This window comes from Triticum urartu, chromosome 3A (assembly GCF_056163025.1).
Source record: "Triticum urartu cultivar PI428250 chromosome 3A, HENAU_Tu73, whole genome shotgun sequence".
In the NCBI taxonomy this organism is placed as follows: Eukaryota; Viridiplantae; Streptophyta; class Magnoliopsida; order Poales; family Poaceae; genus Triticum; species Triticum urartu.
Window position 1 is genome coordinate 109,164,024 of NC_141875.1, and position 11,740 is coordinate 109,175,763.

Genomic DNA, 11,740 nt, shown 5'->3' on the forward strand with positions numbered 1-11,740 from the left:
TGCACGATACTTCTTTTGGTCAGTAAAAAATCATTATATAATCTCCCGAAGGTTTTGACCACCGTACCACGCAAATATCTCCTGTTTTTGTTTCGAGCTGTTTTCTGCCAGATTTTTAAGGACATGCATCATGTCGTCCCCCTCATCCAACGACGCGGGAGATGATGCTTAGCTAATGAAGATAGATATGAAGAGAGAGGAACTTGGGGATATAAACAAGGGTGATAGGATCAAGAAGGCCGCGGAGGATCAAGCTTCGACAGCAGAAGAAGAAGACATACTTCAAACTCACAACAATCTTTTTATCCCTACTGAAATTGAAGCTTTCAAGATGATTGAAATAGTTCAGGTGTAGAACAAGTATCTAACTCGTGAAAATATTCTGGTGCAAGAGCATATCACCACACTCAAGGGCATTATTCGTAAGTTGGAGCACCTCCTACGCTCGATGTTGGACGACAAGCCTACGTCATCAACAACTCCATCATCACCACCTCCGAAGAAAGAGACATGAATACATGGGTATGGGCACTCCCCTTGGCAACTGCCAAGCTTGGGGGAGTGCCCCGGTATCGCATCACCATCACACTTTTATCTTTACCGTTTTTCTTAGTTCGATCCTTTTGGTTATATCTTGATCTAGTAGAATAAAGTTTAGTATGATCTAGCTTTGAGTTTTGTGTTGATCCTTATCTATGTAATTGAGTCCGTGAGCTTGGGTATCTTGCTATGATCTTGAGGGAATAGAAGAAAGAATAAAAAGAAATAAAGAGATCATATTGATCTTATGGAGAGTAATGACTTCACATATAAAGAGTATGATGAATAAAAGTTGTTGAGAGTTGACAAACATAGTTTTGGTCATCGTTGCAATTAATAGGAAGTAATAAAGAAAGAGAGTTTTTCACATATAAATATACTATCTTGGACATCTTTTATGATTGTGAGCACTCATTAAAATATGACATGCTAAAAAGTTGATGTTGAACAAGCAAGACAACGTAATGGGTTATTTTTTATTATATCTGAAATAAATTATTTTGTCATGGATCATCCAACATGTTGAGCTTGCCTTTCCCTCTCATGCTAGCCAAATCCTTTGCACCAATTAGAGATAGTACTTGTGCTTCCAAATATCCTTAAACCCAGTTTTGCCATGAGAGTCCACCATATCTACCTATGGATTGAATAAGATCCTTCAAGTAAGTTGTCATTGTTGCAAGCAATAAAAATTGCTCTCTAAATATGTATGATCTATCAGTGTGGAGAAAATAAGCTTTATACGATCTTTTGATATGGAAGAAATAAAAGTGACGAACTACATAATAAAGGTCCCTATCACAAGTGGCAATATAAAGTGATGTTCTTTTGCATTAAGATTTTGTGCATCCAACCTAAAAACACATGACAACCTCTGCTTCCCTCTGTGAAGGGCCTATCTTTTATTTTTGTCTTATACTTTATACAAGAGTCATGGTGATTTTCACCTTTCCTTTTTACATTTTATCCTTTGGCAAGCACTGTGTGTTGGAAACATCCTGATATATATAGCTAATTGGATGTGGGTTTTCATAAACTATTATTGTTGACATTACCCTTGAGGTAAAAGGTTGGGAGGCAAAACTATAAGCCCCTATCTTTCTCTGTGTCCGATTAAAACTTCATACCCATAAGTATTGCGTGAGTTTTAGCAATTGTGAAAGACTAAATGATAGTTGAGTATGTGGACTTGCTTAAAAGCTCTTATATTGACTCTTGCCGATGTTATGATAAATTGAAATTGCTTCAGTGACTGAGATTATAGTTTGCTAGCTTTCAATGAAGTTTCTGATTCATACTTTACATTGTGGATGGATTGTTACTTTAGCATAAGAAATCATATTACTATATATATATATATGTTTCTGTTCTAAGAATGATCATGATGCCCTCATGTCCGTATTTTATTTTATCGTCACCTCTATCTCTAAACATGTGGGCATATTTTTTGATATCGGCTTCCACTTGAGGACAAGCGAGGTCTAAGCTTGGGGGAGTTGATACGTCCATTTTGCATCATGCTTTTATATCGATATTTATTGCACTATGAGCTGTTATTACACATTATGTCACAATACTTATGCCTTTTCTCTCTTATTTTACAAGGTTTACATGAAGAGGGAGAATGCCGGCAGTTGGAATTCTGGGCTGGAAAAGGAGCAAATATTAGAGACCTATTCTGTGCAACTCCAAAAGTCCTGAAACTCCACGAAAGTCAGTTTTGGAATATATTAAAAATATTGGGCGAAGAAAGCACCAGAGGGGAGCCATCCACCGTCCACGAGGGTGGGGGCGCGCCCTACCCCCCTGGGTGCGCCCCCTGCCTCATGGGCCACCTGGCAGGCCCCCGATTCCCATCTTTTGGTATAAGGTGTCTTTCTCCCTAAAAAAATAAGAAAAAAACTTTGGGGATGAAGCACCGCCGTCTCTAGGCGGAACCTTGGCGGAACCAATCTAGGGCTCCAACGGAGCTGTTCTGCCGGGGAAACATCCCCCCGGGAGGGGGAAATCGTCACCATCGTCATCACGATCTATCCTCTCATCGGGAGGGGGTCAATATCCATCAACATCTTCACTAGCACCATCTCCTCTCAAACCCTAGTTCATCTCTTATATCCAATCTTTGTCTCAAAACCTCAGATTGGTACTTGTGGGTTGCTAGTAGTGTTGATTACTCCTTGTAGTTGATGCTAGTTGGTTTATTCGGTGGAAGATTATATGTTCAGATCCTTTATGCAAGTTAATACCCCTGTGATTATGAACATGAATATGATTTGTGAGTAGTTACATTTGTTCCCGAGGACATGGGAGAAGTCTTGCTATAAGTAGTCATGTGAATTTGGTATTCGTTCGATATTTTGATGAGATGTATATTGTCTTTCCTCTAGTGGTGTTATGTGAACGTCGACTACATGACACTTCACCATTATTTGGGCCTAGGGGAAGGCATTGGGAATTAATAAGTAGATGATGGGTTGCTAGAGTGACAGAAGCTTAAACCCTAGTTTATGTGTTGCTTCGTAAGTGGCTGATTTGGATCCATATGTTTCATGCTATGGTTAGGTTTACCTTAATTCTTCTTTCGTAGTTGCGGATGCTTGCGAAGGGGGTTAATCATAATTGGGATGGTTGTCCAAGGAAGGGCATTACCCAAGCACCGGTCCACCCACATATCAAATTATCAAAGTAACGAACGCGAATCATATGAGCATGATGAAAACTAGCTTGACGATAATTCCCATGTGTCCTCGGGAGCGCTTTCCTTTATATAAGAGTTTTTCCAGGCTTGTCCTTTGCTACAAAAAGGATTGGGCCACCTTGCTGCACCTTGTTTACTTTTGTTACTTGTTACCCGTTACGAATTACCTTATCACAAAACTATCTGTTACCGATAATTTCAGTGCTTGCAGAGAATACCTTAATGAAAACCGCTTGTCATTTCCTTCTGCTCCTCGTTGGGTTCGACACCCTTACTTATCGAAAGGACTACGATAGATACCCTACACTTGTGGGTCGTCAAGATCGTGGTCATGTGTCAACTGTTTCCTGCGAAATTCTCGGAAACTGAATAGAGAGCCGAAGGGTTTGAAGAAGGGCAAGCGCCAAAACAAATTAAATTTTGAAGATTTCATTTGCGACCAAGGACGCCGGATTGAAATCTTCTTCAGATCAAGTTGCATGTTTATGATGAAAACCAAAAGATTTGACAAGAGAGAACAGAGGGAAAAATAGGGTCCGAATCAAAACACTCAGCTGAATGAAGGAAAACACAAAAACAAAGAGCTCTAAGTGAGTTGACATTCAGACTGAATGCAAACACAATTGAACAAACATACATGAGAATGAAAAACACGATGAACTAGCACCAACAATAGATCTCAGGGTAAAAGATGGACGATGAGGATCCCTGAGATAACATCTGCAAGAAGGGGTTAGTTCTTATTCACAACCCACACTTGTGTGGGCAACGAGGATCTCATTTTCTTCGTCGTAGCAGGAGCATTCTTTTGGTGAGATTTGTAAAACACCTATGCATTTCGAGAGTAATCATATGAATATGCATTGAAGTTATTTCCAAAGACATGCGTGTAATGATTTGAGGAGGTACACATGTACTCCTTCTGACAAAGGTTTGATTGATACCCGTTCGAGAATTTTCTAGCACCATTCTACGAATGATAGTCATTGTCTCGAAGAAAATTACTCTGCAAGTTCAAGTTAGTAGTGACAGGTAGATTTTCAATGATTTACTTCTTCACGCAGATTTGCTTCTTGGGTAAACCAGACTTGTAGTTAGTCCCAATATATTGAGCGAAAACCTTACCATTCTGTTGTTTGAACATTTTGTAATTCGAGTCATCAGACTCGTCAGAAATGGCAGTAATGGAAGAATCATATCCTGACAGAGTCGCATGTTCGGGTGTTTTGCTTTTAGCAAGAACCCAACTCGTTCGAGGACTCGGGAGTCCAGTAGGTTCCATCAACATTGAGTTTCCTTTTGAAACCCAATCCTTCCTTTCGAGGATTTGTGTGCAGTATTGACTTCTTGAGCACATCACATAGGGTTTGATGCCCTTTTAGACTTCTTAGCATTCCTGTCTCAAGCAAGTCCTTCAGCTTGCAATTTTCATCAGGAATAGCACCATATTCCTCATAGGAGGTGTTAGAGTTATCATTCGTAACTGCTGCAATATTCTGGATGACAACATTAGAGGTTTCAGCATGTGAATCATTATTGCTACATTCTAGGCATTTTAAACAAGGAGGCACAAAATCATCAGGAAGTAGAACAGATTGCTTGGTGATATGTCTCCGTCATATCTATATTTTTGATTGTTTCATGCCAATATTATACAACTTTCACATACTTTTGGCAAGATTTTATATGATTTATTGGACTAACCTATTGATCCAGTTCCCAGTGTCAGTTCCTGTTTGTTGCATGTTTTTTGTTTCACAAAATATCCATATCAAACGAAGTCCAAACGCGATAAAAATTTATGGAGAATTATTTTGGAATATTTGTGATTTTTGGGAGGTGGAATCAACGCAAACGGGGGCCCATAGCCACCACAAGACACCTGGGCGTCAGGTAGCCCAGGCGCGTGGTGGTGGGTTGTGCCCTCCTCGAACGTCGGTTGGAGCTCTACTTCGGGCGCAAAGAAGCTTATATCCAGAAAAAAATCTTGTTAAAATCTCAGCGCAATGGGAGTTACGGATCTCCAGGAATATAAGAAACAATTTTCGACCAGAAAACAGGAATGTGAAACAAAAGAGAACAGAGAGGGAGTCCAATCTCTGAGGGGCTCCCGCCCCTCTGCCGCCATGGAGGCCATGGACCAGAAGGGAACTCTCCTCCCATCTAGGGGGAAGGCCAAGGAAGAAGAAGGAGGGGGGCTCCCTCCCCCTCTCTCCCGGTGGTGACGAAGTGCCACCGGGGCAAGGATCGTGACGACGATCTACATCAACAATCTTGCTACTGTCAACACCAACTCTCTCCCCCTCTATGCAGCGGTGTAACACCCCTTCTCCCTGCCGTAATCTCTACTTAAACATGGTGCTCAATGCTATATATTATTTCCAATGATCTATGGCTATCTTATGATGTTTGAGTAGATCCGTTTTGTCCTATGGGCTAATCGTGATCTTGGTTGGTATGAGTGTATATTTTATTATGTTGCTGTCCTACGGTGCCCTTTGTGTCACGTACACGTGAGGGATCCCCACTGTAGGGTGTTGCAATACGTTCATAATTCGCTTATAGTGGGTGGCGTGAGTGACAAAATACACAGACCCGAGCAAGTGGGCTATTGCGTACGGGAGTAAAGAGGACTTGATACTTAATGCTATGGTTGGGTTTTACCTTAATGATCTTTGGTAGTTGCGGATGCTTGCTAGAGTTCCAATCATAAGTGCATATGATCCAAGTAGAGAAAGCATGTTAGCTCATGCCTCTCCCTCATATAAATTTGCATGAATGATTACCGGTCTAGTTATCGATTGCCTAGGGACAAATGACTTTCTTGTTGACAAAAGCTATCTACTTTTATTTGCTTGCAATTTATTCATAGTTTTATTTTCACAAAGTACTCGTAGTTTTATTCCCGCAAAATAGTTTCATACTTGTTTTAGGGAAAGCAAATGTCAAGTGTGCGTAGAGTTGTATCGGTGGTCGATACAACTTGAGGGAATATTTGTTCTACCTTTAGCTCCTCGTTCGGTTCAACACTCTTAATTATCGAAAAAGGCTAAAAACGATCCCCTATACATGTGGGCTATCACTCTGCGAAGAAAGAAGCTTTTTCGAATGCCAGCTCGTTATGAGACTCTTTCAATGACATGAGTTCTTGATTCCTGTTAAGGAGTTCATCTGATAAACTCCCGTAGTCGACTGAAAGTGAATCATATCGATTGGTAAGATCATCAATAGTTGAAGAAAAAGCATCATGCTCTTCGATGAACTTTTGATTCTTCTCCATCTCTTCGACCAGTAATCCTTCGGTTTTCCTAAGATTTCTCTCAAGCATTTATAGTTCATATTGTTGAGTTTTTGCCATTTTAACAAGTTTAGCATAGGCAATGTATTGAGGAGAATATCCACTCATGAATTTCTGGTGTTTTGCCGATACCTGATGAAGGAAATATGCCCTAGAGCAATAATAAAGTTGTTATTTATATTTTATTATATCATTATAAATGTTTATTATTCATGCTAGAATTGTATTAACCGGAAACTTAGTACATGTGTGAATACATAGACAAACAAAGTGTCACTAGTTTGCCTCTACTTGACTAGCTCGTTGAATCAATGATGGTTGTGTTTCCTAACCATAGACATGAGTTGTCATTTGATTAACGAGATCACATCATTAGAGAATGATGTGATTGACTTGACCCATCCGTTAGCTTAGCACGATGATCGTTTAGTTTGTTGCTATTGCTTTGTCCATAACTATACATGTTCCTATGACTATGAGATCATGCAACTCCCGAATACCGAAGGAACACTTTGTGTGCTACCAAACGTCACAATGTAACTGGGTGATTATAAAGGTGCTCTACAGGTGTCTCCGATGGTGTTTGTTGAGTTGGCATGGAACAAGATTAGGATTTGTCACTCCGATTGTCAGAGAGGTATCTCTGGGCCCTCTCGGTAATGTACATCACTATAAGCCTTGCAAGCAATGTAGCTAATGAGTTATTTACGGGATGTAGCATTACAGAACGAGTAAAGAGACTTGCCGGTAACGAGATTGAACTAGGTATTGAGATACCGACGATCGAATCTCGGGCAAGTAACATACCGATGACAAAGGGAACAACGTATATCGTTATGCGGTTTGAACGATAAAGATCTTCGTAGAATATGTAGGAACCAATATGAGCATCTAGGTTACGCTATTGGTTATTGACCAGAGACATGTCTCGGTCATGCCCACATAGTTCTCGAACCCGTAGGGTCCGCACGCTTAACGTTCGGCGACGATTGGTATTACGAGTTTATGTTTTTTGTTGTATAGAAGGTAGTTTGGAGTCTCGGATTCGATCACGGACATGACGAGGAGTCTCAAAATGGTCGAGACGTAAAGATTGATATATTGGAAGCCTATGTTTGGACATCGGAATGGTTCCGGGTGAAATCGGGAGTATACCGGAGTACCGGGAGGTTACCGGAACCCTCAGGAGGTATATGGGCCTTACTGGGCCTTAGTGGAAGAGAGGGGAAAGAATCAAAGGAGGGGGCGCCCCCCAAGCCCAATTCTAATTGGGAAGCGGGCCAGCCCCCCTTTCCTTCCTTCTTCCCTCTCCTTCCTTCTCTCCTAGAACCAACAAAGGGAGGGGGGGGGGAATCCTACTCCCGGTGGGAGTAGGACTCCTTGGGGCGTGCCTAGAGAGGCTGGCCCCCGCCCCCTCCTCCACTCCTTTATATACGGGGGAGGGGGGCACCCCATGGACACACAAGTTGATCATTGATCTTTAGCCGTGTGCGGTGCCCCCCTCCACCATAATCCACCTCGTTAAGATCGTAGCAGTGCTTAGGCGAAGCCCTATTCCGGTAGCAACATCATCACCATCATGATGCCTTCGTGCTGACAAAGCTCTCCCTCTAAGCTCTACTGGATCATGAGTTCGCGGGACGTCACCATGCCGAACATGTGGAGATCACAGAGGTGCCGTATCTTCGGTACTAGATCGGTCGATCGTGAAGACGTACGACTACATCAACCACATTGTCATAACGCTTCCGCTTACGGTCTATGAGGGTACGTAGACGATACTCTTCCCTCTCGTTGCTATGCATCACCATGATCTTGCATGTGCATAGGATTTTTTTTGAAATTACTGCATTCCCCAACAGTGGCATCCGAGCCAGGTTTACGCGTAGATGTTATATGCATGAGTAGAACACAAAGGAGTTGTGGGCGTGGGTATATACATATTGCTTGCCGTCACTAGTTGATTCTTGATTCGGCCATATTGTTGGATGAAGCGGGCCAGACCAACATTACGCGTACGCTTACGCGAGACTGGTTCTACCGACGTGCTTCGCACACAGGTGGCCAGTGGGTGTCTGTTTCTCCAGCTTTAGTTGAATCAGATTCAATGAACATGGTTCTTTCTGAAGATCAAAAAGCAATCACTATACCATGTTGTGATTTTTGATGCGTAGGTAATAACGGTTCTTGCTCAGCCCGTAGCAGCCACGTAAAACTTGTAACAACAAAGTAGAGGGCGTCTAACTTGTTTTTGCAAGGCATGTTGTGATGTGATATGGTCAAGACATGATGCTAAATTTTATTGTATGAGATGATCATGTTTTGTAACACAGTTATCGGCAACTGGCAGGAGCCATATGGTTGTCGCTTTATTGTATGAAATGCAATCACCATGTAATTGCTTTATTTTATCACTAAGCGGTAGCGATAGTCGTAGAAGCAATAGTTGGCGAGACGACAACGATGCTTCGATGGAGATCAAGGTGTCAAGCCGGTGACGATGGTGATCATGACGGTGCTTTGGAGATGGAGATCGAAGGCACAAGATGATGATGGCCATATCATATCACTTATATTGATTGCATGTGATGTTTATCCTTTATGCATCTTACTAACACATATGCCCGTGCGTTGCAACGGAGAAAATTGATGTTTTGCACAAGCATAATGTCCCACAACATTGGATTCATTATTAAGTGTTGGGGAACGTAGTAATTTCAAAAAATTTCCTACGCACACGCAAGATCATGGTGATGCATAGCAACGAGAGGGGAGAGTGTTGTCTACGTACCCTCGTAGACCGAAGCGGAAGCGTTGACGCAACGTAGAGGAAGTAGTCGTACGTCTTCCTGGTCCAACCGATCCAAGCACCGTTACTCCGGCACCTCCGAGTTCTTGGCACACGTTCAGATCGATGACGCTCCCCGGGCTCCGATCCAGCAAAGCTTCGGGGAGGAGTTCCGTCAGCATGACGGCATGGTGACGATCTTGATGTTCTACCATCGCAGGGCTTCGCCTAAGCACCGCTACAATATTATCGAGGATTATGGTGGAAGGGGGCACCGCACACGGCTAAGAATATGATCACGTGGATCAACTTGTGTGTCATGGGGTGCCCCTGCCCCCGTATATAAAGGAGTGGAGGAGGGGAGGGCCGGCCCTCTCTATGGCGCGCCCTAGGGGAGTCCTACTCCCACCGGGAGTAGGATTCCCCTTTTCCTAGTCCAACTAGGAGTCCTTCCAAGTAGTAGGAGTAGGAGACAAGGAAGGGGAAGGGAGAAGGGAAGGAAGGAGGGGGCGCAGCCCCTCCCCCTAGTCCAATTCGGACTAGGCCTTGGGGGGGGGGGGGGCGCGGCCTGCCCTAGGCAGCCCCTCTCTCTTTCCCGTATGGCCCAATAAGGCCCAATACTTCTCCCGGCGAATTCCCGTAACTCTCCGGTACTCCGAAAAATACCCAAATCACTTGGAACCTTTCCGAAGTCCGAATATAGTCGTCCAATATATCGATCTTTACGTCTCGACCATTTCGAGACTCCTCGTCATATCCCCGATCTCATCCGGGACTCCGAACTCCTTCGGTACATCAAAACTCATAAACTCATAATAAAACTGTCATCGAAACCTTAAGCGTGCGGACCCTACGGTTCGAGAACAATGTAGACATGACCGAGACACGTCTCCGGTCAATAACCAATAGTGGGACCTGGATGCCCATATTGGCTCCTACATATTCTACGAAGATCTTTATCGGTCAGACCGCATAACAACATACGTTGTTCCCTTTGTCATCGGTATGTTACTTGCCTGAGATTCGATCGTCGGTATCCAATACCTAGTTCAATCTCATTACCGGCAAGTCTCTTTACTCGTTCCGTAATACATCATCCCGCAACTAACTCATTAGTTGCAATGCTTGCAAGGCTTAAGTGATGTGCATTACCGAGAGGGCCCAGAGATACCTCTCCGACATTCGGAGTGACAAATCCTAATCTCGAAATACGCCAACCCAACATGTACCTTTGGAGATACCTGTAGAGCTCCTTTATAATCACCCAGTTACGTTGTGACGTTTGGTAGCACACAAAGTGTTCCTCCGTCAAACGGGAGTTGCATAATCTCATAGTCATAGGAACATGTATAAGTCATGAAGAAAGCAATAGCAACATACTAAACGATCGGGTGCTAAGCTAATGGAATGGGTCATGTCAATCAGATCATTCAACTAATGATGTGATCCCGTTAATCAAATAACAACTCTTTGTCCATGGTTAGGAAACATAACCTCTTTGATTAACGAGCTAGTCAAGTAGAGGCATACTAGTGACACTCTGTTTGTCTATGTATTTACACATGTATTATGTTTCCGGTTAATACAATTCTAGCATGAATAATAAACATTTATCATGATATAAGGAAATAAATAATAACTTTATTATTGCCTCTAGGGCATATTTCCTTCATTAAGAACATGTTGCAACGCAACATCGCCCTTCTACAAAATGAACATAAAAAATACGTTGCAATTTAGTCGTGTTCATATTTTCTTTGCGGGGCATAATCTCCCACTGATTCCATTTAAGTACAATCATTTTAATGGCATTTAAGCATAACCCTTTCATTAGTTACCATGAAGTCCTCACCTGCTTTAGTCCTCTCCCTAAACATGATCCTTGGACCTCACCCTTCCCCATCTACAGGAACGAAGGGCGATTTGTGCGAACCCCGGGCTCTGCACCTCATCGTTGCCGAATCGGCGGCTCCCTCGCCCTCCGCCAGCTGCTCCGGTGGTGGTAGGACAGGGGAGGCCCGATTTGCAACGTGTACATAGTGTAGGCGTGCCTAGGGAGCCAGCCGGTGGCATCGTGGAGGCGGCGGCACGACTGGATCGGCTTTTTGCGGGTGTTGGTCTCCCCTTCGACGGCGAAGTTCCGGTGGAGCTCCGCTGTGGACCAGCTCCTTTCTTTGTGCTCGCTGCTCGGTGAAGCGGCCGTGCACGGTTCCCCCGTGCTGGAGATCGAGGGATGGCAATTCCGACGGTTGAAGATCTGGAGAAGGAAGGCGATGTTGAGCGATGCGACGACAATGACAGCCATGGGTGTAGGTCCTCAGGGACCGTTGATCGGAGACTTCCCGTTTCACCTGGGGGCTGCTTCGATCCAAGGCGTCAGCGAGCAGCCGCAAACGGCGCGTCATCGGCTCGTCCA